This window comes from Acinonyx jubatus, chromosome C1 (genome assembly GCF_027475565.1).
Source record: "Acinonyx jubatus isolate Ajub_Pintada_27869175 chromosome C1, VMU_Ajub_asm_v1.0, whole genome shotgun sequence".
In the NCBI taxonomy this organism is placed as follows: Eukaryota; Metazoa; Chordata; class Mammalia; order Carnivora; family Felidae; genus Acinonyx; species Acinonyx jubatus.
The window spans coordinates 162,476,263-162,503,134 of NC_069381.1; the positions used below are offsets into that span (position 1 = coordinate 162,476,263).

At 41.0% G+C, this 26,872-nt stretch overlaps 1 long non-coding RNA gene across 1 annotated transcript in view; it reads right to left on the reverse strand.

Annotated features, from left to right (window-relative positions):
• The window catches only part of LOC113598169 (uncharacterized), a 92,809-nt gene that overhangs the window by 58,960 nt on the left and 6,977 nt on the right, over positions 1–26,872 (reverse strand). Inside the window, exons 5-7 of the long non-coding RNA XR_008295457.1 lie at positions 4,611–4,728; positions 3,171–3,317; positions 1,750–1,861 (exon numbers count right to left, since the gene is read on the reverse strand). This is a non-coding gene — a long non-coding RNA (uncharacterized LOC113598169). The remainder of the gene's footprint in view (positions 1–1,749; positions 1,862–3,170; positions 3,318–4,610; positions 4,729–26,872) is intronic.

Sequence of the window (26,872 nt, forward strand, 5' to 3'; positions counted from 1 at the left end):
TTTATTCCTCAAAATACACTTCTAGAATTTCTATTTGAGAACATAAATGTAAATATGAAAGGCTCATGAGAATAGGCAGAATAGATATAACCTAAGGTTATATCTTGTAAAACACCCATTAAAAACATATATGCCACTGTTACTTTAATAAAGAAAGGAAATAGATTGGAGCTATCCCATAAAGAAATTTTTCTTTTCTCCCTATAATAGTCAAATATCAAAAACAAAATCTTGGCAAAAAAATAAAGAAAATGAAATGAAATGAAATAAAAGCTTGGCAACTTAGGCTATCTAATTACCTGATTACTTTTTAAAATAAGATTTTATTATAACAATAATAACAGTGGCAAATTTTTAAATTTTTTAATGTTTATTTTTGATAGAGAAAGAGAGACAGGGCATGAATGGGGGAAGGCAGAGAGATAGGGAGACAGAGAATCCAAAGCAGGCTCCAGGCTCCAAGCTGTCAGCACAGGGTCAGATGCAGGGCTCCCACTCACAGACTGTGAGATCATGACCTGAGCTGAAGTTGGACACCCAACTGACTAAGCCACCCAGGCACCCCTACAATATTCATCTTTAACTTATCATAGTCTACCTTCCACCATTATGCAACTTCTTTTTTTAGGTTTATTTATTTATTTTTGAGAGAGAGAGAAAAAGAGAGCAGGGGAGGGGCAGAGAGAGAAGGAGAGGGAGAATCCCAAGCAGACTCCACACTGTCAGCACAGAGACTGATGCGGGGCTCGAACTCAGGAACGGCAAGATCATGACCTAGGCCAAAGTCGGGACACCTAACCGACTGAGCCACCCATGTGCCCCGTCGCTGGCAAATGTTTATATGTAGATATATGTGCTGTATGTGTGTGTGCTGCAATTTTTTACAGAATTTTATCACTTTGCTCTAAAATGAAAACGTGAAAGTTTTCACATCAAAGCTAAAACCAAGTGGTTCTGACTTGCCCCCCAAAAGTTAGCATCTATCACAAATACACTAACCCAGGGCATATGTAAAACATCATTATTTTCGAGGTGAACATAGACACAGTAATCACAAGAGATGGATAAAGAAGGCTGGGGCCATTTTACCTTCCAACAGAGAATAATAAAAGAGAGTAATAATAGATTTTGCCTCATTGTAGAATTAAAACCTTTAAAACCATCACTGATGGGAGTAGGGTGTTACACTTTATTTTTTAAATAAACACTTATTTTATGCAGATTTAAAAAGTGATATATGCTCACTATGGAAAGCCTGGAAATCACTGGATATTATTAATAGACACAAGACTGAAATAGATGCCCAAGCTTGCCACCAACCATGGGCATTTTGGTGTATGTCTAACACCCATTGTTTCACAGGGTTTAGATCATACTTATATATTTGACATCGTGCTTGTTTCCTTCATTTATTAATGATCCCATGCCTTCAAAACATGTTTGAAATGGCTGGCTGTGGTTTCCCAAGACTTTAACATGCCCATTACAAAGAGTGTTAGGCGACAGGGGGCTCTGTTTTCCTCCTCTCCTAAGACCTCACCTTGGAGAAACCTGCCTGGCTAGACAGCCAGGATCCTGCTGTTGGTGGACAGACGAGCTTTGAAAGCCAGGCCACTGAATATTCACTACACACAACAAGCATTTTCTTTTACACAGTCAATTCCAAGGCCCAAAGCTGCATTTTCCTCTCAAATGCAAATGTAAAATGTACCCTTAGGCCTAAAACACTATTTGCTTTTGCCAACTCACCAAATGCAGGAATCATCTGTGCGATGGCCCAAGACAGACATGGCTGAAGTTCCCTCATGAGCACTGTGCTGTTACAGACCCTCCATGTTGCAGGAAGCACAGCCCGAGAAATCTGTGAATCACGGGGAAGAGTTTTACTACCCATAAGTGATATGTGTCTCTGGTGGTTTAAAGTCCCTCTTTGTAAATAAATACATCCAGTGGTGAAAAGAAAACAAGTCTGCTTATATTTTTCCTGCGATTATGGGTCCCATCAGAAGTGATACAAAAATTCTGTTATCAGTATAGGCCGGGGTAGGGAAGCTTCCACCAACCACTGGAAATGCCACCAATTAACTAGAATGGAGCCGTCGCTTGCAGAGAGAGGGCGGTTCAAGCTGACTAGGCTCTCCTCCTGCCTGGTGGGCTGCGGCTGGAGAACTCCAAACACCTTTTCCTGGGGTCAGGAAGAGCCATCAGTAGGAAATAATTTTGAATCACTACTCGTGTGGGCTGGATATGAACCAGCCCCCTTCGAAAGGCCGATCTGGACAGAACAGCACTAAACTCCGGGCCCTGCCAGCCTCCCACAGCCAGGCTGCTGACACTTTTATTTGCTGGCATTTACAATGTTGCAGCAGCTCAACGCTGCTAATGTGGCTGCTTCCAACACAGCACTTAGGCAGGACTTCTGAGAGGAAAGCAAAAGGATGCTTCTCTAGAGTAAAAGGCCTCCACCAGGCCTGTTCACACAAAGGGGTACTGCATTGACTTAAAAGCAAAAGCTTGGGACTGGTTAGTGTTTTCTGCTTCACAAACAATGTGATTACTTCTCACACACACACACACACACCCATTAAGGTATTTATCGTTATTTTTTCCTTCTACTTGTAATGAAGAAAAGCAATCTGCCATTTAAAACCACAGCTGCCTCTGAAGGAAAATGGCCGTGTTCAAGGAAGAATGAGCATCTGCTAATGCTGGAGACGGCCCAGTCATTGGAATGAACATATAGAGGGTGTCGATCCAGTCTGGAAGTCCGCCTGAGGCAGAGGAGAGCTTACGTTTGCTGCAAGAGACAGAGGGAAGGGGGCATTTCCAGCCGCCATGGCACAGAGAAATGCAGAGGTGTGGACCGTGGAAAAGCAAAGGCACAGGGGAGGAAGGGAAGGGCTGGCAAGAGAGCCAAAGGCCAGAGCTCTCTGCTGGAGAGTGCACTGGGGAGAGATCCTGATGGCGGGAGGGAGGAGAGCACTTTTCCCAAAAGGGATGCCTCATTTCTCTGCTGTGAGGTAACCATGGGACCTGTCAAACTTCACTGCAGACTCTGCTAAATGCAACAGCCTTGTTTATGTAGTTGATCAGAAGGGCTAAAACTTACTGAGACCTACTATGTCTTAGACTCTCTGTACTTCCCAAGTGCAAATGAATTGAATCCTTACCAAGGTATCGCGAGGTACATGCTGTGATTATCACGATCCTTCCCACTTAGCAGTTGAGGAAATTCAGGCAGAGAGAAGTTAACAGGCCAGTAAATGGCGGGGGTGGGATTTGCTGTTGCTCTTCTTTTATCAACGCCAAAGTTTTATCTGTAAAGAACAAAGTATGAAAAGTCATATTTAAATGTCCTCTGAAACCCAAAACACCCACATCGGTTTCTCTGCTATGTATGTTAAAGTGCTTGACATCACAATACTTTTCATTATTTTTTATTTTTTCATAAAATATGTATTTGTTCTCACATAACAAAAAGAAGAGCTCAAAGAAGACTTTTTGTGTTATCATTTAGCATTCTGAATTTGCAAAGTAAAACTGTCACAGACCAAAACCTTTTCTTTTTTCTCCAGCTGAATTGGAACTAACCAGGAATGCACATGACTCTAATACCCTCAAACACAATTTTAATTTTGTGTATGCCTATGTCTGTATGTTCGTGCATATAAGCTTGCATCACAATACTCTTTAAATTTTTATTTTATGTTCAGATGAGGGAAAAAATCCAGTTCTGATGCATTGTTAACAGTACAAAGAAACACAATATAATTTAAATGCAGATGTTGGGGCACCTGGGTGGCTCAGTCGGTTGAGTGTCCAACTCTTGACTTTGTCTCAGGTCATGATCCCAGGGTCGTGGGATCAAGCCCCACATTGGGCTCTGCGCTGAATGTGGAACCTGCTTAAAAGCCTCTCTCTCTCTCCCTTTGCCCCTCTTCCTTGCTCGTGCACTCTCCCTATCTCTCACTCTCAAATAAATAAATAAATGCAGAAATGTTCATTTTTTAAAAAGATACACAGGGTTCAACTATAACACGGAGGATTTTTTTTCTGTGTTTAATACCTTCATTTGACTGATAACAGGAACCCCTTTCCATACCTCTCTACTGTCAACAATATTCGGTTTGGGATAGACTAGAGCCACACACAAATACATTCAGGAAATTGGATCAAGCATGATTTCCTCCCACATAACACAAGAATGCCTTGAATTCCTCAAACGAAGGGAAACCTTTTGATATACTTTTTTTTTTTTTTTAATCTGGTGTCAAATGCTGAATGTGATACATTTCTAGAGCTAATCTTTATTCTATCCTTGAAAGGACGATCAACCCAAGGAAGATCAGGGAGGATGAATTTCTTCTTGCATTCCTCTGATCTCATCCTCAGCACAGCATGGCAAGGGTAGGATTTTAGCTTAGATGATGGAGCTGCAGGACCACATGCTTAACCACTGCACCATTGTAAATTAAGGGACAAAAGGGAAATTGGGGCTGAAGGTGATAAGCCCTGAGAAACAGTCAAAATGCCTGAGACAAGGGCATTGAGCCAGTCTTCCACAGATCTTTCTGAGTAGGATGGTCGGAGCTGATGTCTGAGTTACATACCCTTCCTTTTATGTTGATTCAATGATTCCACATATATACAATGAAGCTCCTACAAGGTGCTAAGCAACGCATTTCATATGAAGAAAACTATGAACAAGGTAGGTCTGGCTCTCGCTCCCTAGAGTGGACAAGTTAAAGGAGAAAAAAGAAAGTTGGTTAGTCCATGGCAATCAATATCATATAAACCTGCTATGATAAGGGCAGAATATATAGGAGGGGCTCCTAACCCAGACTTGGAAGGCCTGGCAAGACTTCTTGGGGAAAAAAAAAATCTAAACTGAGTCCCCAAAACCTGATCAGTTATTCAGGAAGAGGACAAAGAGAAATCCAAGCAAAAGAATCAGCATGTGCAAAAGCCCACAAGCAAGGTAGGCCATAGTTTGGTACAGCTGGAACCATTCAGGAGAAAAGTGAAGAGAAATATATTTGGACATTTAAACTGGATCTCGATTGTACATGCCACATAAAGAAGCTACACTTTATCACAAAGCCAATGAAAATGATTATCATGTTTTAGGCAAAAGAAGGATATGATTCAGTCATTCAAAAATATTTATTGAGCACCTACTATGTGCCAGGCATTGCTCTGGATGCTCAAAATAAATTGGTGAATAAATCAAAGATCTAGGCTTGGGAGTACAGGGCTGGGTAAGTCAGTAGGGTGTGACTGTTGATCTTAGGATCATGAGTTCAAACCTCACGTTGGGCGTGCGGCCTACTGAAAAACAAAACAAAACAAAAGACCCAGGCTTTACATGGCAGAGTGGGGGGGGGGGGGAAGGCAAACAATTAATACTGAACATAAAAAATAAATTATGCAGAATGTTAGAAGGAGATAGAACAAATAGAACAAATAAAAATTTAAAAACGAAGCCATGCAGGCTAAGATGGATTGAGAGTGGGGGAGAAGGAAGAGAGCATGGCCAGATGCAATTTCATAGTCAAGGATAGGCCTAATACCAGTGATAGCTAGCAAAGACTTGAAGCATCTTATTGCTGGTCACTCTGCAACTCACAGTCGACCCATGCAAACAGATTATTACTAATTCAAAATAAAACTTAGGAGTTTTTCATGTTTGCTCGATGTCAACAGTCTTGCTTACCCAACTTAGAGTCACAGTCCCATTTTAATTTAGAAACATAAAATTACTTTAGACTCCAGAGTCTAGAAATTAACTAAAAACCAGAAGTAAACTGAAATTTAGCCCAAACCTCAAGTATTTTCATAAGCTACTAATATCCTACGTACCCCTTGGGTATCTTTACTTAAAACTTTCTATACCCCTTAAGCCTTATGTCCATCGTTTTTTAATGTAAAGCAGATTAAAAATACTTGATATACGTCTATTCTTCCTGTGGCCACCCCAAAGACTTGCTTCCCACTGGAAGATAAAAGCAACCATATTTGGTCAATTTGGTTTCTGTCCTCTCTTTTTTTCTTTTCTGAGTTTATAATTGTCAGGAACAGCTGTGTGCATTGCCAATGCCTTCCCCAAAACTAACGGGGCTCTAACATACAAAACATCTATTCTGCTTCTAAATTTGTTTTTAATTATATTACAAGATGGAAAAAGAAATGCCTTAGCTGTTAACACTGGCTCAGTGGGGCCAACAGTAGACATAGAGCAGACACAAGGAAATACTTCAAAAAAAATTTTTTTTAGTTTGCCATGATTTAATAGCAGATATTCCTGGCTTTGAGTGAACTCTGCAATATCCCAGTGCGACAGGATAAATGATCGTCTACCACTATTAATTTTCGGTCATAATGTCTGAAATGCCGCTTCAAAAATAAATGCAGTATTTTCACTTTATTTGGTCAGGTAAATACTAAACTATTTTGTCATAATAACTTTACAACACTGTGTTTCACCTTGTCTTGCCTTGACTGCTGAAGGTAATAGGGACCGTTTTATTATGTCCATAAATTGAGTCAATTGACTTATCCTTATATCCTGTTTCCTGAACTTAACGAGAGATTCTGCATCATTAGGAAAACACACCATCCTGCAGCAGGATCAAAAGCAAAGGAAGCCTGATAATAAGTCATTTTGATTTCAGGGAATGTTCGCCAGGCAAACTTTCAATATTCTGGCAGAAGTAAAACAAATAACTGACTTTGCAAAGCATGGTTTGCTCAGAGCGGTACTTAATGCTGGAGACATCCCAGAGGGGTCCACATAAAGGGAGAAAAAAAATCACTCTCTCTGAATATGAAGTGGCACTTGTAATGAATCTGTAGATTTAGGTGGTTCAACATATCTATCAAAGAGCACAAATCAAAATACTGTTTTTACCAGGAAACTTTTTAAAAGATTTTTACAGCCCTAGTTTTTAAAATTCAGACTCACAATAACAATCATATTCTTGAATTAGATCTTACTGTGAGAAATAAATGGTGAAGCCAAGGTATTCCTTCTGGCTTGTGAACACTGAAAGCTGTAGAATTTGTTGTTGTTGTTGTTGCTGCTGCTGCTTCACAGGGCCTAAGACATAGCTCAGTAAACCGTTGTATTGTGGCACTGTATTAACCGAGACAATGGCAGAGGTGATAAGGTCCTCCATACTGTGTTCATTGGAGGATCAGGACCCAACCCACAAATACTGATGGTAGAAATGACTAGCAATCGTGAGTTTAAATAATTAATATCATAGACTGAATATCTGCACTGTGCTAAGCCCTCATCATAGATTACTTGCTTTGATTTTCACAACATTTCTAGGAGCTAAGTTCTATCATCATTACCATCTTATAGATGAGTAAATATAATGTGCTCAAGTTCACACAGCTGTTAGGTGGCATCTGCTTCCAAAGCCCGAGCTTTTGGAATCCAGGGTCCAAATCTTATAGGCTAACATCCAGAGAAGGCTCCCCTGCCAGCAGATAGCCAGAGGAGCCTGGTAAGAAATAAGCAAACACCCCACAAGTGCAGAAGAGTCAAAGACAATGGGCAAGGTTGAGCTGAGCAGGCAGGTTTCTTGTCTAATAATTTAGCTTCTTAGAGCCTGTACCCTCAGTAGACATATATATTCGACCTACTACTCCTCTGAGCCTCTCCCACCTGCTGAGATCACAAGGGAACTCTTCTGCAAGAGCCAATGGACTTATTCCTCATTACTTGATAGAATTCCCAGATTCTCCCTCAGATCCCTAGACCAAAGAAGTTGAATATCTCCAGCTTCATAATAACACACACAACCAGAGTAACTACTCTCTGAAGTATTGCCCCAAATGCTTATATGTTGAAGACCCAATTCAAGGCCACTGAGACTGGGTAACCTTCAGGCAGTCCCACCAGACAACAGGTCAGGAGCTACAATATAGAAACCACTTCAAGCTATAGTTACATAAGCCAAGCAATTTAGAGAACAGCAATTACAAGTGAATTTCATTCATATTGTAAATCATCAAGGTATATAAGTATTCCCACTCTCCACTATACAGAAGTAAAAGTAAGATTCATTCAGCATTCTGTTGGAGTCATTAAAAAAAAGAATTATAAACCTGGATATGCCTGTTCGGAGCTCAAATATAAATTATTAGGTAATGTCCAAGAAGGACAGTGGAATGATCTGACTTCTGCCAACTCTCCAGCTTCATCTTATTCCACTCCTCCTCGCTCACTGCTCTTCAGCCGCATGGAACTACTTTCCATTTTTACTTCAGGGCATACACGCTTTGTTTTTCTGTCTGGAGTGGTCTTCCCACTCACACTCATCACCTAGATAATTCTTGTTATCTTTTGAGGTGTAAATAACAGGAACTCGAACTCAGCTGGTTCACATAATGAGAAACACTTCAAAAAATCTAAAGCTAGGGGTGCTCCACAGTTAATTTATTGAGCTCAGAAAGCTAAGAACCAAGATTCTTTCCAACTTCTTGCTCTGCCTTTGGTGAGTGGGATTTGTCCTCAAGTAAGCTTCACTCAAGGTCACCAGACATGACAACATTCAGAGGAAGAAAGGGTTGCCTCTAGGCTCTAACTTAACACATACCTAAACTTAACACATACCTAACTTAACACATACCTAAACTAATCAATGGCAAAACAATCATTATTAACTCAGATCAATCAAGACCTATATTCTGGGGCCATCTTCCCTGAAGAACATGGCTGGATAGAGGAAGTTGGATACATAAAAATTAAAATGGAGGATGGTAGTCCTTTAAGGAAAGAAGAGGAAACAGAAATTGGATATTTGGTAAACAATCTATAAGGTGTGCTACAAACAACCCATTGGGTTTGTTACAGATGTCACTTTCTCAAGGAAAGACTTCCCTGAAACCCACCCCACACCCAGACTCAGACCTCCCCACTATATGCTATCAAAGAACACTCTACTTTTTATCATAGAGTTTATCACAATTGTAATCAAATAATTATGTGCGTCAGTGTATACTTAATGTCTTGCTATCCCACTATACTCTCTTGTTTATTGCTCTAACTGCAGCACCTAGCATGATACCCAGCAGAGTCGTTTGGCCAAAATAGGGTCTCCTTCCACCATTGGAGCTGTACTGCTATCAAGACTCCCCTTCATCCCTTTCCTTCCAGACCTACAATTTTCAGTAGGTCAACTCCATGGACTCTAAGATGTTGACAGCAGTCAACCAGACTAGGAGTTTGTCTGCCTACATGCCTCAGTGCCAGCAGCACTGTTGGCCGGTGACATGCCCTGCTCCATCTCCCTTATTCATAAAGGCAGCCTATGTCAGCCCCTGCCAAGAGAGCAGATGGCCAGGCTGTGTCCAGCTTAATCTCCTAAGGAGGTATATTTCCTCTTGCAGCTTACAACCTCCAAGAACAAGTACCCTATGAGACAGCAATCTGGCACTGGCTCATCAAAATTTCTCCAAACCAGTTTCTCAGGTGACATCAGAGTCAGATGCATACACTGTGTTTTATTCCCTTTCAGAGAACAACTGAGATACAAACACTGAGTTCTTTAGAGGTAGAAACACTTTGGAAAATTATTTAATCTTTCTGAATATCGTTTTGCTCATCTTTAAAATTGGAGTAAATCATCACTCTCTCATGATGATTATAAAATGTAACAGATAATAGATTTCATCAGTTTTATTGCAGTGACAGCCATCAGAGGGGAGGTGGGGGGGGGAATGGGTGAAATAGGTGATGGAGATTAAGGAGTACACTTGTTGTGATGGGCACTGGGTGACGTATGGAATTGTTGAATCACTATATTGTACACCGGAAACTAACATAACACTGTATGTTAACTGTACTGGAATTACAATTTTTTTAATTAAAAAATTAAAAGTTAAAAAAAAACTGTATAAGGCCACCCACCAATGGAAAATAGAGACAGGTGGTGTTATGGGCCTCTGTTCACTAGAGATAAAACGACAACTTTGATTCTGCCTAGACTGGTTGGCCAGGCCTGGACAGTACTTCCTAAGAAGCTAAAGAAGCCTTCTGCATTTAGAGTGATTTGAGAAACTTCACCTTTAGAAATTAAATTAAGAGGGGCATCTGAGTGGCTCAGTCAGTTAAGCATCTGGCTTCAGCTCAAGCCATGATCTCACAGTTCATGAGTTCAAGCCCCGCATCAGGCTCTGTGCTGACACCTCAGAGCCTGGAGCCTCCTTCAGATTCTGTGTCTCCATCTCTCTCTGCCCCTCCCCTGTCATGTTCTGTCTCTCTCTCTCAAAAATAAATAAACATATATTTTTAAAAAAAGAAATTAAATTAAGAGTAAGTAATTTTAGAAATTAAAACTAACGGGGGCCTGGGTGTTTCAGTCTGTTGAGTCCGACTCTTGGTTTCATCTCAGGTCATGATCTCACAGTTTCGTGGGTTCAAGCCCTGCTTTGGGCTCTGTACTGGCAGCACGAAGCCTGCTTGGGATTCTCTGTCTCCTCTCTCTCTGTCCCTCCCCCACTCGCACTGTCTCTGTCTCTCTCAAAATAAATTAATTTTTTTAAAAAAAAAGAAATTAAAACTGAGAGTAAGAGTCCAAAAGTCCTTCCAGTTACAGTACTCTAAAGGAACAGTATCTATCCTAGGAACCATGACGATGAGAACTCAGCAACTTTTTTCTGAAAGCTTACACCTTCCTCTTGTTATCCCATACCTTTCTCATTAAGGGTACTGGATGCTTAAACTCAAAGTCAGCTGGGAGTCAGTAGGTTGAGAACACCATATCTCACTCTATAGCTATCTTCTGGAGAAAAGAACAGCAGGGTGAAATGTGGCTGCTGGTTGCTTTTACAGAGGAAAGCAGCCTGCATCCCAGGGCCTGCACCAAGGAGGGCGGGAAAAAAAGACATCTCAAGGCCAGAGGAGTGTGTATCCCCTCTGAGGGCTTTCAAGACCATTGCTCCCCACTGTCAATACACCCTTCCAGGCAATGTCTTCTCTTGCCCTCAATGGATGTGGTGATACCATACTGTCTCAGGTCAATCTTAAATTGTGCTGGATGAAGAACGGACATTCCTTTTGCAAATGGACTGCTCCTCTCTGCCCATGGATCCTTCATCCCTGTGCCCTACAGACATGCAGTCAACACTGTAAGAGATCACATTCTGTGAATGCAGTGACTCCAACCTGAAGAGTTCAAGAAAAGGCATGGCTGGAAGATGTGTTGTTCCACATTTATGCCATAAATTTAAGAATGACAAATTTTAAACTACAAGAAAATAACTGTCTTTTCCCACATACTCGGGTAAGACTTACATTTGTAGTCATCAAGGAAGCACAGGACAATCTGAGATCACTGGAAGCCAGTATTCAAGGGTGGCAAGGTAGATGATGTCATATCATGAGTAGCGATATAACCAGCATTAAAATAAATGGTATTAGTTACTGCCGCAACAATAAGATGTATACTATTTCAATGTAAAAAGTTATGGAAAGCCATGTCATTGTAATAACAGTATTTCTACTTTTTTATTGCATGGGAAATATGAAATCAGCCAGGAATAACGCAATTAACGATAAAGAACATAAAGAGATGCTTAGACATGTACGCTGATTAGACAATACACAAATATGTAAGTATGTCTTCTATACTATGCCCATTATCTAAATCTCCATGAACAAATCACTTAACTTCACATAGGCTGTGGATTTTGCAACACATTTTTAATCAAATTGCATAAATAGATGGAGTCCCACAAAAACATATTTGCCCAGGTCTCCACATGCCCTCAAGGAAGCCAGAAGCTCTGTTTCTTGACATCAGTTCTGCCCTCTACCACAGAAATAAAATTTTAGCTGAACATATATATAATCTCATAAAGATAATGTTTCCCAACCTCCTTTGTTGTGAAGTATGGCCATTTGACACTTCTAAGTTATGCCTCTGAAAAAGAAACGTGCAAGTGTTTCTTTGACCCTTTCCCTGCCCTTGCTGGCTGGGACTGGAAGAGAACTGGAGCACTCTTAGGACCGGAAATGGAGTCTTGGGATTAGGAAGGTAGAGTCACACTACAGGCAATGGTTCCCCTATCTCTAGATTGTCCTGGGAGACAGAAATAAAATCCTATTTAATTTAAGCCACTGTATTTTGAGGTCTCCTTAAGATAGCAATTTATCTAGGTGTTGGTGGGGAAGCCTATGGGAGAATAAATCCAGAGTTCAGTGTTATTTTACTTTTTTTCCAAGTTCATTTATTAATTTTGGGAGAGAGAAAGAGAGAGCACACGAGCAGGGGAAGGGCAGAGAGTGAGGGAAAGAGAGAGAATCCCAAGCAGGTTCCATACTGGTAGTATGACACAGGGCTCAATTTCGTGAACTGTGAGATCATGACCTGAGCTGAAATCATGAGTTGAACGCTTAACTGACTGAGCTACCCAGGCACCCTGGGGGTTCAGGTTTATACTTGAGTCTGAAATGACTATGAAATATAAAAATTATGATATCACATGAATACTTGGATCCACAGTCTGAAGCTCATAAGAGAGATCTGTGTTTATAGACAGAAATGCAAGCCTTGTCAGCAGATAGATTTTAGCCAACCTTATTGAGGTATAACGTATAACAAATTGCACCTATTTAATGTGCTCAATTTCCTGAGTTTTGACTACTGTATACCTCTATGAAACCACTGCACAGTAAAGATACAAAACACTTCCATCACCCCAAAAGGTTTCCCTATGCTCTTTTGCAGTCCATCCCTCCCTCTGCCCATAGCCTCAAGCAATGCTGATTGGCTTTCTGTCACTACAGATCAGCTTGCATTTTCTAAAATTTTAAATAAATGGAATCATCTAGTATATACTCTTTATTCAGCCTTCTTTCACTTAGCATAATGCATTTGAGACTCATCCATGGTGTGTGTGGCAGTTTTTCATTCTTTTTTGTTGCTGAGTAGTATTCCATTATATAAATAACACATTTGTTTATCCATTTACCCATTGATGGACTTTGGGGTTGTTTCCAGTTTGGGGCTACTGTGAACGAAGCTGCTATGAACATTTATGTACAAGTCTTTCTGTGGACTTGTGTTTTCCAAATAGATGGGTCTTTTGATCTTTAGGAGCTTTTGAATGAAATTTCTCAAGAATCTGAGAAAAAAAGAGAGCCCAGGACCAATTTCTGAGATATTCTACATAGAGTTCGGAGAGAAGAAGAGGAGAAGCTCCCAAGATAGAGTTGGAAAGAAAGGAGGGAGTAGAAGTTAAATGTGTTGCTGAAGCCAAGAGAAAAAGTGTTTCAAAACGGCAGTAATTGACAGTTCTGACAAATGCCGCTGTGAGGTAGGATGGTCTGTGGACTAAAAAGTGTCAATTAAATTTGATAACATGAAAGTGATTGACAACCTTAGTAAGATGAATTTTGGTGGGGAGGTGAGGGTGAAACCAAATTGGAACTGGACAGAGAGCAGATAAGAAGTGAGGAAGTGAAATAATTATGTATGTACAAGTCTTCTCGGACTCTTCACGATGAAAGAGGCCATTGACGAGAAGGTGAAGCTAAGGGAGAGCTCTTTTAAGCAGGGGATACAAACGCACATTTGAACAGTGATGGGAAAGATTTTGTTTGGGAATGGACACCGGGAAGGTGAGTGAATGACTGGGGTCATCCAATATAGTTTTATTACGGAATGAGTCAGGCAAGGGGACCAATGGCCTTTGCAAGAAAGAGGTTGAAATGACCATGAAATTTAAGCAGATTGGGAAGAAACTAAAGATAGGAGGAAGTGGAGAAGTTGATGGACTAGAAGTCTTAGCCACGTACTGCTGTAGCAGAAGCAGGAAGGAGAAGAAGTAGGGGTTGAAGAGTAGCACGTTTGAGTAAAGGACTTCAAAGCAGTGCAGTCTATGGCCATGGCGAGTCTAGATTCTGACCATGGAAGTGAGTGACTTCCGAGTGGAAGAGAAAGTCATTATCGATGTGGAGGTCAAGGAACTGAGGGACAGGGTGCTCACTATACAGGTTGCGCACATGGGTGACGAATTTGCCAAAGGCAAAGGCAGGAGCTGGGCTGGGGAAGAACGCCAGTGCCAAACATGCTTGTCTCTATAAAAAGGTCTGACTCCCTCATCAGGATGCACTGATGCACTGGGCATGAGAGGGGAGAATTTCAGCGGGGGCATGAAAGAAAAGCTTAAACACACGAATACAGGCTGTAAGATGGGAGTTCCTCCTCAAATCCAAAAAGTATGACCATCCATGAGTCAGGGGGCAGGGTAGGAATCTGGCTTTTGTGGAAGCTCTTAATTAGTTCGAAAACCATTCTTGTGGCATTTATGTCTTAATGAAAGAATACTAGAGAAAATCTATGTTTCTTCAATTTCCAGTAGAAGTTGTTCATGTAGCCAAAGTACCAGTCCTATGAGATACAGCCACCATTATTTTATATTTATTACTGTACTTAATCTTTTAAGAAAACAGGATTAGCTTTCAGATTAAACACCATGTAAATGTTGCACTGTACTCTAATTAAAATGAATAAGCTAATTAAACCAGAAAAAAAGTTCAAATAAACCCTTGGGAGTGTAGCATTAAAGAATATACCCTTTGTTAATGCTTTGTGATGTGAATAAAGATTATAGCACATTAGAGATAAATATTAGTTGCATTTTGTTATATTTAAGGTCCCTGGATCATATATCATACTATTAATGGCTGGATTATATTAATTATGTCTGCAGACCAAAGCAATATTTGACAATACATGATATATAGTATATTATAACATGACTCAATTCTGAAAAACATTGTTCACATAGATTTCAACTCTCATTTTCAAGTTAGATTTCTGGGAATTCTTGTGTTTAGTTAATGCCAATAGAAATGAGCCTTTAAAGGAAAAAATAACTTTGTAGCAGTAAAGGCAGAAATGCATTCATTTCATCCTGCTTGTTACACTAGGATCCTAAGTACATGTAACGGTTCCACTGGCACTATTACTACCAAGCAAGGGAAAGTGCCTGGGAGCCCTCAATGAGTGTTCAGTCCACAGCTCATTGCCACTGAAGTCAGGCCATGGTCTGCTGTGTAAACGTGCACTGAGGGGCTCCTTAATGCACAGATTATGGGTACAATAGGCCATTGTTGCTCTTCTCTGCATATACACATTCTTGGGGGAATTTAAATATGTATACTATTGCTCAAACTCAGTATAATTTCTGAAATTGTTCTTATCAGCTAAGTCACATAGCTTTAATGAGGACTTTCTTAATTTGCAGATGAGGGATTTCTCCACTAAACTATTGATATTCCAGTCCACTGAGACTGTCTAAATCCATTTCACAGTTTGTCCTTAATGTGGATTAAGACACTTAGTATCCTGAGAAACTTAACAGAAGTCCATGGGGGAGGGGAAGAAAAAAAAAAAAGGAGGTTAGAGAGGGAGAGAGCCAAAACATAAGAGACTCTTAAAAACTGAGAACAAACTGAGGGTTGATGGGGGGGTAGGAGGGAGGGGAGGATGGGTGGTGGGTATTGAGGAGGGCACCTTTTGGGATGAGCACTGGGTGTTGTATGGAAACCAATTTGACAATAAATTTCATATTAAAAAAAAAAGACAGTATCCCCTCACTTAATGTGGATTCTTGACAATTCCTGCAACAGTGTCTTGGTTTTTTGTTTTGTTCTGTTTTTTGAGAGAGAAAGGGCGCCAGTATGCAAGGAGCAGAAAGAGAAAGAAGTGGGGCTCACAAACAGGGTTTGTGTTTTATCTGACGTGGGACATGCTTACCTGAAGCGGGGCTCATGTCCACCTGAAGCGAGGCTCCAGGTCACCCAATGTGGGACTCGAACTCATGAACTGTGAGGTCATGACCTGAGCTGAAGTCAGATGCTTAATGACTGAGCCACCCAGGTGCGCTGCAACAGTGTCTTTGAATTCAATTTAATCTGAGATCATAGATGGAAAGATGAATGGAAGGGTAATAGATAGATAGATAGATAGATAGATACATACATACATACATACATACATACATACATACATACATAATTCATATGATGGGTGGATGCATAAATAGTTAATAGATGGATAGATAAATGTGATAGATGATAGATAATTGATTGATATATATGGATAGATAGATAACAGATGATTGATGGTTGGATAGATAATGGATAGACAGAAATAGATGAGACAGAAATAGACAGATTGGGGTAGAGGCGGCAGTGGATATCAACCACTATCTGGTGGTCTTAGAGTCCTCTTCTCTCTGTAGAACCATTCGTTATTTATAGACAGCTAGCAGTGTCCTGCAGAGTCCCCCTCCAAGGAGCCAGCTGTGTAAATCAGACAGAAGCACATGAGGAACTTATAGGAAATCTACTCAAATGCCTCCTAGTCACCACCCAGTCGCCTCAATAACACATAACCCACATCCTTACCATTGTCCGCCTTTACAACACCCACTCTTCAGATTAGTATCCTAATAGTCTATGTGCAGAATGTTTGTCCCAGACAATAGATCATTCACAGTGGAACACATTTTTAATCTATTTACCTAATAAGCCTGTGTCATTTCAAACTTACAAATACATGGGAGAGAAACATTTGATAAAGCCCTCCCCCACCCAGTCTCAACAATTTTACTGGACTGCAGGGATGCCTTACAACCTGAATTGTGCTCTGCTTCCTACAACTCACTGAACAAACTTGCAGGCTTTCATCAGCCACACCAAAAAACAAAGCCGAGCTGAGTTTGTTTTTGCTGCTTGCAGATTTGACTACATATTATTTTTATTGTTAGCATTATTATATTGCAGTTTTATAGCCTCTTTTTTCTGAGGAGTAGAAAGAATTTCATCTTCTCCCTTCAAGATCACTTTTCATTTCCCAGAGTATGGAAGAGAAATTGAAGATAAGGAGAAGAAAAATCAGCCACAATAAAAAGAAACGAAAAGGAAAATGGAGAGAATGTAATATTTGGAACAAGTCCTTTCTACCAAGTATCGATGGATTCCCACACTCTGAGAAATGCATTTAAAGCCAACTCTTACTTGGGCACTAATAAATAATTATTTACGTTAATTTAGTTCTTTTATTCAAAGCAGTTTTATATTATAACTGTAATTGGAATAGCTAACATATATTGATGCGTGCTATGTGCTAGGCATTGCTCTAAGTGTTTCACATGTAGTGACTCAATCTTCACAACAACCCTATGAGGTAGATATTATGTAATTATCCTCATTTTATAGATGAGAAAACCAAGGCACTGAGAGGTTGAGTAACTTTCCCTCCATCACTTGCCACTAAGAAATGGTGGAGCTGGGATTTCTCTTTCTCGTTACCACTATACCTTAAGGTAGATAGCAGTATCCCCTCCTTACAGGCGAGGCTCAGAGGCCAGGCGATGAGCCCAAGGCTGCAAATAATAGAAGATCTGGGGTAGAAGAACCACAATTGGGACCGGGTCTCTTCACCCAAAATCTGGTGATTTTACTCCAAGAAAGTGCATTATCTTAGAGAACAACATACGTTGCTGTGCTCTTGTCTAAGCCTTTAAAAAAATGTGCAGGGCATGCATAATTGGTGACAACCGAGAGCAGTAGCACAGTGCCAGACACAAGGAAGAAACAGAACCGTCAGTTTCCCAGAACGTCCTATTTACCGTCATCTTGTTTTACAGAACAGAAGCCAGAAACGGCTTCTGTTTCTCTGAGATGGACTCCAAGGCACCAGCCTCACATGAACAGCTATGACAGAACCTCCCCGCTGTCTCTCCAGCTCTGCCAGAGAAGGCTGAATTCAGGGAGAACTGTAGAGATGGTGGAGCCAGAGGGAAGCCAGATGAGACTATTGAGTAAATGATCTCACCACCCCAGCCTGGACCACCTGCTTTCACCAAGAAATCCCCATTCTAGTCAAGGTCAGGCCACACTGGCATAGAAAAGCACCCCCTGCACCCCTAAAGCTCCGGTGAGCTATGAGACCATAAACAAATCATTTCATCTGAGTTTCAGGAACATTATTAGTAAAAATAACACAAAATAAAAATAAAAGCTTATCGTCAGATAAATTCACCTAATTTCTCATTATCTTACATTTGTGATTCTAAAAAATGACACCCTGCATTATAAATGGAAAATCTGAGGTAAAGGCTAAAAGATTTACTTAGGGCCACACAAATCCCAGGACCAAGTTTGCTAAATTTCCAGATATTTTCTAGATCCAGCCATGCAAGTTTGTATTAATTATCTTCTTGCTACTTATCAGATATTTTTTAAAAAAGAATTTGCATAATGATATTTATTCCAAGTTAGCTATAAATTGTTTTTCTAACAAATGTTGTGCACTGAAATATTATACTTCCTGGATTTTTTTTGACCATGTTAATGGTTCTACAGGTAAGGTTAATGACATAATTAGTATTATATCGTAAATCCACCCTGCATAAAGATTGCTTCCTTTTATAGTTCTAATTCCACAACAATTAATGTCCTAATCTTCTTATAAAGTAGTTCAAATTTGAAATGATTTGAACTAATGCAATTATTGTAATCAATATAAGTATTGAGATGCCATAATAATAAAATATTTTAAAAGTGCCAGTAATTATACAAAATTCTGTGTGTGTGTGTGTGTGTGTGTGTGTGTGTGTGAAAAGACAGACAGAGATAGAGATAGAGACAGAGAGAGGACGAGAATAAATATGTCAGGGTTTCCATAAAGAGAGTCGCTTTGTAGTACATGAGACATTTACAAAATCCGTGCCGATTTATGAGTCAGCCATTTTTGTTTCTGCTGTGTTCAACATCTTGCATTTTGGTCATGTTGGATTGCCTACCATTAATACACTGACTTTATCTGGTTCCATTACTACTGGGTCCTTCCTAAAGAAAGGTTTTATCAGTGTTAAGGAAAGGGAATTAGGGGTGCCTGGGTGGCTCAGTCAGTTGAGCATCTTGTTCTTGGTTTTCACTCAGGTCATGATCTCACAGTTCATGAGTTCAAGCCCAGTGTCAGGCTCTGCACTGATGGTGCAAGGCCTGCTTGGGATTCTCTCTTCCTCTCTCTCTGCCCCACCCCACTTGTGCTCTCTCTTTCAAAATAAATAAGCTTAAAAATTTTTGTTTAAAGAAAGAAAAGGAATCAATTCCATAGGTTAAAAATTCTGCATCTATGGCACACAAAGCTTTTCATAAATAAGACTTTTTATTCTGTTAAATACATATTTTTTCTAATATTCTATTATTAGAGGCACCTTACAGGAGCTTAAATAGGAGAAAGAAATAGTTTGCTGAATGATAGCAAAATGAAATGAACATTTGTCCACATATACATGCAGTTGCTTTCTATTCGGCTATCCTGAAATAGAAATTTACACAAAATGTTGATCCAACAATTAGCCACTATTACTGATGATACTCACACCTAATATTCTTTTTTTAAGTTTATTTACTTATTTTGAAAGAGAGAGAGAGCCAGTGCATGTGTGCATGCACACACACACACACACACACACACACAATCAGGGAGAGGCAGAGAAAGTAAGAGAGAGAATCTCAAGCAGGCTCCATGCAGTCAGCACAGAGTCCAACTCAGGGCTCTGTCTAACTGTGAGATCATGACCTGAGCCAAAATCAAGAGTTGGACGCTTAACTGACTGAACCAATGAGGCACCACTAACACCTAATATTCTTATTCATTACCCACAAAATACCTTGAAGCTGAGAGGTTTGATCATATCTGTGCTTCACACTAGTGGTCACCGAACTACGGCCCCCCACCAAATCTGACATGATGCTGATTTTTCCAAATAATGTTTTATTGGAACACGGTCACGTCCATTCAGTTACATATTACCTGTAGCTGTTTTCATGCTACAGTGGCAGAAATGAGTAGTTGTAACATTGATAGAGTGACCCACAAAACTGAATACTTACAGAACAAAAGATATGTTGACCCCTTTTCTACACAACAAATACGTTCAATGTTTCTTCTACCAATAATATTCAAGTAATAAATAAGCTAAATGTGTTTTGCTATATCTGCTTTCCTCTGCACCCATTCATTCAACATTTATTTAGTTCCTACTATAAGCCACACACAGTGACCTCTTTGTATGAGATCTCTAATGTACATACACTAAAACTTGGTGAGAGTTCTCTTAGCCACAATATTTAAAGAAGAAATGCTCTCATTCCAAAGTGAATTTTCAATGCTTTATAGCCATTAATATTTGCTTCCTGATCATCCCTTGCCTGAATTTAAAGTTTGGAACTAAATAACTAGATGAAGATTGTATCTCTTCTGGGTTTAGTAGCACATGCCTCACAGAAGAGGCATGTGCCTGTGTCTGACCAGCTCATCCCAGCCTCCACTTGACCTTCTCCCACCCAACCCTGAGAAACCTTTCACTGAGCACAAGGTGAAAAGTACTGCTCTAGGGGAACCTGGGTGGCTCAGCTGGTTAAGCATCTGACTCTTGATTCTGGCTCAGGTCATGATCTCGTGGGTTGTCGGATCGAGCTCCGTGTCCAGCTCTGTACTGACAGTGCGGAGCCTTCTTGGGATTCTCTCTTTCCGTCTCTCTCTCTGCCCCTGCCCTGCTCACACTCTCTCTCTAAAAATAAACAAACAAACTTTTAAAAAAAGCACTGCTCTAGTCCATTCCTTTATGTCTATAAATTAAATAAACTACAGACCAATAGGGATCTATGCCTATTTTTAAAGGTCTTTAAACCAAAAAAAAACTCCATAGTCTTCTAAAAGTAGCTCATTTCAACGTCCACCAATTTCTCCAATGAGAAAGCCCTTTCCCTTGTCTTGTTCTGTTTAAATTCACTCACTTCTACCTATCTTCAGGGAGCTGACAAGTACTTTGTAGTATTCTCAACTCTGAATAACATGCTTCTGCGATTAGCAAGTGTAGGGAGGTTAAATCTTTTGGTTTCTTTGAGCTAATAAAAGAAACACTTCCATAATGAACAAATGTGCTATAAGAATTCTTCTCATACTGGGGAATTCTGCTCATTATCACAAATTAATTCCCACATTAAAGTTCCTCAGAAAAGTCCTTTGAATGTCCTTTTAAAGATACTGAAGGTGTAGTGGTCTAACGAGAAGCTGTTCCATACAGATGACCATACAGGTGACAGTTGGTTTCTTGTTGCCCACTTGTTGTTTACTACTCAGTTTGCCGGTCCCTTGGAAATACAAACACTCCTAGAGACCCAAGAAATCAAGGGAACAGAGCCTGGCTCTTTGAAGCTGCTAGACTTGGTTGAGCCACTGTGTCCCAGATAAATTCACAAACCCCAGCCACTTACTACACAGCATGAAGACAGGTGAAAGAAAATAAGTAGATCAATGTAAACTCATCATTGTTTCCGGGAAAGAAACACAACTTACGCTTTGCTTGTCTTTATACATAAAACAGGGCCTTCCATTTAAATTTCAGCAATAGGGGCACCTGGGTAGCTCAGTCAGTTAAGCATCTGACCTCGGCTCAGGTCATGGTCTCACGGTTTGTGAGTTTGAGCCCCGCGTTGGGCTCTGTGCTGGAAGCTCAGAGCCTGAAGCCTGCTTTGGATTCTGTGTCTCCTTCTCTCTCTGCCTTTCTCTCTCTCTCTCTCTCTCAAAAATAAATAAACACTAAAATTTTTTTTTTAATTTCAGCAATAATTACAATGAGAGACTCCACTGTGTCACCATGTTTACAGAGTCAAATTGCTAATTAGAGAAACAGTAAAATAATTTATAATACAATTAGACCCAGATACTATTCCTTCTGCTATAGTCACCAAAAAACTAACCTGGGTAAGCACTGGCCTAGACATGTAATGATTTTGAGTGAATGACCGTGGCTATTTACAATGCACCAGAATTACGGAAATGTTCTGAATTTGATCTGAAGTTCTTGGAAAATAGAATACTCTTAAAATAGCACAATTCAGAAAAGTAAGCCCAGGAGCAACAGAATTGGAACCTACTCAGTAAATACTGTTGGGCTCTGAGAGAGTGGCACCAAGCCACTGGGCCTCACAGCAAGTTTTCTACTCCAAATGGCAAGCCCTTTTAAAGCTATACATCTACTTCAATCCATTCATCCATCAGCAATAAAACTGTTTTGATGGGATTGATTTAATACTTGAGAGAGTCCTGAATTTGATAAATGCATGACAGCTGCTTATTTTGGCCTCTTTTGCAAAGCTGTAGCTAGCATTGTTTGGCCTCTTTTGCATAGCTGTAGCTAGCTCTAGATAGAAAGTCCATTTTTTCCCTTTGTTTCATTTACCAGAATATATTCAGGGTAACTGTTACAAAGAGCAGAAAAGAAATGGTTCCTAGAGTCTTTTTAGCACAGAGGTTGGGTACCATGCTGGAAACGGGCAGGGTGGCTGGACCCGGTGCTTAGAGCATAGTCTCTTTATAGAATAAGGAATAACATACCAATGTCACCATCCACAGACAGACCCTCCCTTCGTTCTCTTCAACCCCCTTCAAGTCATGAGAAGTCTCTTACCTTGTTTCTTCCAGCTACCATGGCTATCATTTTTGGATGACCCTCCCAGGCTACAGGAATGTTTTTGAGTTTCCTCAAGATGGCAAAGGCCTCTCACCCATCCCTAACTGACTGTTCATTCCCAACCACTTACTTGACATTTCCTCCAGTCACAAACACCCAGGATGTTGTGTTTCTTTGCAGCAAGTCCAGAACTATCCCTTGGTGGCTTTATATCATCAATTAGAGATTAAACATATTCTTTAGATTAAGTGGTACAAAGTAAACACAGGCATTGATGAATACCCTCCACTCAAGTTAGGGAGGTGGAGGGTTCGTTGCTGACCACAGATGCAGTGTGGTGAGCTAATGCTCCTTAGCTGAGAAGGTACAGTATAGTTTGCCCTGATAGCTTTCATTGACTAAAAGCACATAATCATACAATCATACTTGGATAAGGAGAAAATATACATTAACAGTATACTCTAAAAGACTACTATATGTACACATTTATACTTTTATATTTATTATACATTTTTATTTGGTTCCATAAACTTCAGGAAAATATTTTCAGAAACACATACTATTATACCAAATCAAGGTGATGTAAAATATGATATGCGTATTCTCCCTGGAAAATGCTTCAGATTTTTGAGAAAGACAGTCTAACTCTTCAGCTCTGCCTCTTAAATCTTCATTCCAAATTCAAGGGCAGTTTCAGAGGTCACGTTTTGCATCAGCAAAGCTCTTACTCTGCCTGTGTTATTTCAGTGGGAAGCCTCGGGAAGACAGCTCTCCTTCACAGCTCAGGGGAGGAGGGTTCATGCCATTGGTGACACAGGCTCACTAAGACAAGGGAGGGCAGGGGGCAGGAGAAATAGTTGGATGGAAGAAGACAGACTGGGGGCTAGACTAGGCTGGGGGTGGGGGGCGGGGAGGCATGCAACGGAGGAGCGGGTGCAGTGGTCTCAGCCCTTATGATGAGGGCACTGAGATGGGTGTGAGGCTGTCTGATCTGATCTGCAGGGCAGGGAACCTCTAGAGAAGCAGATGGCAATCGAGTGTTAGGGGTCTGAGGGCTTCAGCGGCAGCTGTAGGAGATCTGTCTGTACACTTCTGCACAAGCAGCCAACACTCTGGGGGAGGGACTGCACACAGGTCAGGCAAGCAGTCTTTGGTTTACAGAAGAGCAACTAGGCAGCTAGCCCCTGGACTGACAGAGACGGTGGAGGCAGATAACCCTGTGGCTAGGGGAACCACATCTAGGGCTCCCAGGGCTCAGGTGATGGATAGTCGTGGTCCTGGAAGAAAAGAGATGCATGCAAGAAAGGGAAATGGAGAGTTTCATGAAAAGAGTATTTTCAACGAAGGGGACGGGGTTAAAGAAAACTGACCTGGGACCCACTGTGCTGCCAAGTGAGGCTGAGGGAGGAGTTAACACTGGGCCTGCTGGGTCAAGGGCAAGGGGCCTGTGGCAATTGTCTCTCAGGGGGTTTTGACATAGAGAGCTGTCGGGGTGGCTATAAGAGAGGGCCACCAAACAGAAGGTGAGCCCCTTGAAGGAGGAGCAGAGCCACTGCCAACGCAGGCCGGGCAGGGAGTGAGCCCAGGCGCACACAGACACATCCTTGTCTTCTGTTCTGTGGCCAGATGCAGCAGAGGGGATGGGAGGGGATACACTAGACAGCCCTCAGAGCACAGCTCAGGATGCACACGCGTGGCAAATGAATTTGCTGGGACAAACTGAGAACATACAAGCACACCCTAGGAGAGAAGGACACAGAAGCCCAGAAGTCGCACTTGGCACTCCTCAATGTGAGTCCGTGGAGATACACCTGCTTCCAGTGGGAAGGAGTTTCTTAATAATCTAGATTATATTCTTTCCCCTCCCCCACCCTCCAGTTGGACCCAGGTACTGGAGCTGGTCTGAACTCACAGGTGGGAATCATCACTGCATTTATAGTGAAGCAGAGGAGACGGAGGCAGGGAAAGTAGGAGAGGGGTGACCAGCCAATACAGCTCTCAGTACCCGACAAATCTCAAAAGTATGTCCATTCTAATACTTGTACTTGATTCTCAGGGCACCTTTTAGCGGGTCAGGTCAGCATTTTCACGTTTTAAGCACCATTCAGAAAGCTGAGGAAATTTAGACTGCCCAATAAGCTGCACCAACTCCCCCACTTGCAGCATATTGCCCACATGAATCACAAAGAAATTTGGTTAGAAGAAAATCTACTACCATTAGAAGAAATTTCTGTTCAAAGGGGCCTGGGGAAGTCTCCTTCATCAGCACAGAGCACACCTCAGCACCTCCCTCCCCCTGGGCTGGAGCCGTTCTCACTGGGGGGTCAGGTGCCACTGACTCCAGCAGGTGTTACTGCTCTAGACTGTTTCCTCCTGCTGCCCTTCCCTAGTCACCACTGATGCTGGAGAAGAGAACATGTAAACAGCTAGTGCTGGCCACAGCCAAGGCTACTGCCACTTCCCTGGTCTCTTTCTTTTAAAGCTCCCCCAGCCAATGGGTTCCCTTCCAGCTCCCCCAGTTGCAAAAGTTGCTTGCCTGCTTGCTTAATTAGGCTTATTTAGCTTCTAGGCTGTAGAAGTTCAGACCACAGTAAGGGATTCAAGGCTGCCACTCCCCAGCACCATGGAGCCCCCAGCACCTCAGCTCTCTCCTGCCTTCCTTCTCTACCAGGTACACCTAGAGAGCTGCAAAGAGCCTCTGTCTTCTCTCTTGTTTGATATCGCAGTCCTGGTGCTAAATATCCATCTCTGCTTTTCCCTTCACTACCTTTACCCACTAGGGTTCTTCAGTAAACATAAGTGTCATGAATGCTTTGCAAAGGTGACATGATGTCAAAAGATATTAAATTGGTGGCAGCAGTCACATCTGTGCTCATAGTCTCACTTCGTCTCATGCTACACAGCTTGATAGGCTCATAAGAGAATCTGGGACCTTCCAAAAGCAGTTTCTGGAATAGCAACACAAATTGTTACCATTATAATAAAAAGTCAGTATTTATTGAGACTAACTAGGTCCCATACATTAAACTGTGTGGTTTATACATTTATCTTTAACCTCCACAGCAGCCCAAAGTACTATGTATTGTTATCTTCATTCGAGAAATTAGGTTAGAGTGTTTAGATAAATATCCCCCAAGATTAACAGCTAGTAAATTGTAAAGACAGGATTTGAATTTGGGTGTCCTGGACAGGGTAATCTTAGTTCCTGAAATGCCTCCTGACCCATTATGGGCCTCTGCTGTAAGGGAGGACCAATGTGTCTTACTATGCAGAGGAACAGGAATATATTCATTTAAAACAATAATAATGTCCTGAAACTAATGTAACATTTGTGTCAACTCTACCTCAGTAAACAGATAAAGAACAATTCCAAATAATGGAATTCATAGCATCATGAATGTGACAATAAAATGTCTCAGTAAACAAGGCATGTGGGTCTGAGTTTTCACCTCATTCATATCTGTGTATTCTCAGACGCATTTCTCAGATGCATTATTCTCTTGGAATACTACATAATTTACATATTTGCCTTTCACAGCACTTCTGGAACTATTTAAAGTTCAGAAAAATTATTCATCTCACAGCCTCATTGGTACATTAATTATTATAAAAATTATTAATTCAGTATTTGTGTTTAAGTTGGAAAAGTCCTTTCCCTAAAGCGCCATTTCCAGTTTCTGATCTTTTTTTAAAAGTTTATTTATTTATTTTGAGGTGGGGGAAGGGGCAGAGAGACAAGGAGAGAAAGAATCTCAAGCAGGCTCAGCACTGTCAGCGTAGAGCCCAACATGGGGCTCGAATTCATGAACCTGGACCATGAGATCATGATCTGAGCAGAAATCAAGAGTTGGATGCTTAACTAACTGAGCCACCCAGATACCCCTCCAGTTTCTGATCTTAAGCGTGTCCAACAGAGCTCATGGCTGCTGTCCACATGGGCCCTCCAAGATGTCATGACACGTCTTCCTAGCTTTCTAACACCCCGCTGTGATGCACACTCTTTGCCTTCTCAGATCCATAGACATCAACAGCAGCCCTTGACCAACTCAACTGTAGTATGACCTCTTTTTTGAAGACGTTTTTCTAAATGACTACAACTCCATCCCTTTAATGCTCAACAGAACATCTTTCCTGCCTTTCCTCTCCAGTCAATGCAGAGAGTACCCCTGACATTATACTCTATTACTATTCACTGCTTACTCTGATGTTACGTACCATTTGCTTATTTTTCTGTACCCATTAGCATTTTATTAGTTTGTCCCTAATTATGATAATTTAATGGACTAAACATGGAAAGAAAAGCAACACCACAGGAGTATAGAAGATGTAAAGAAGGTGGCGAGGGGTGTCGAGCAGA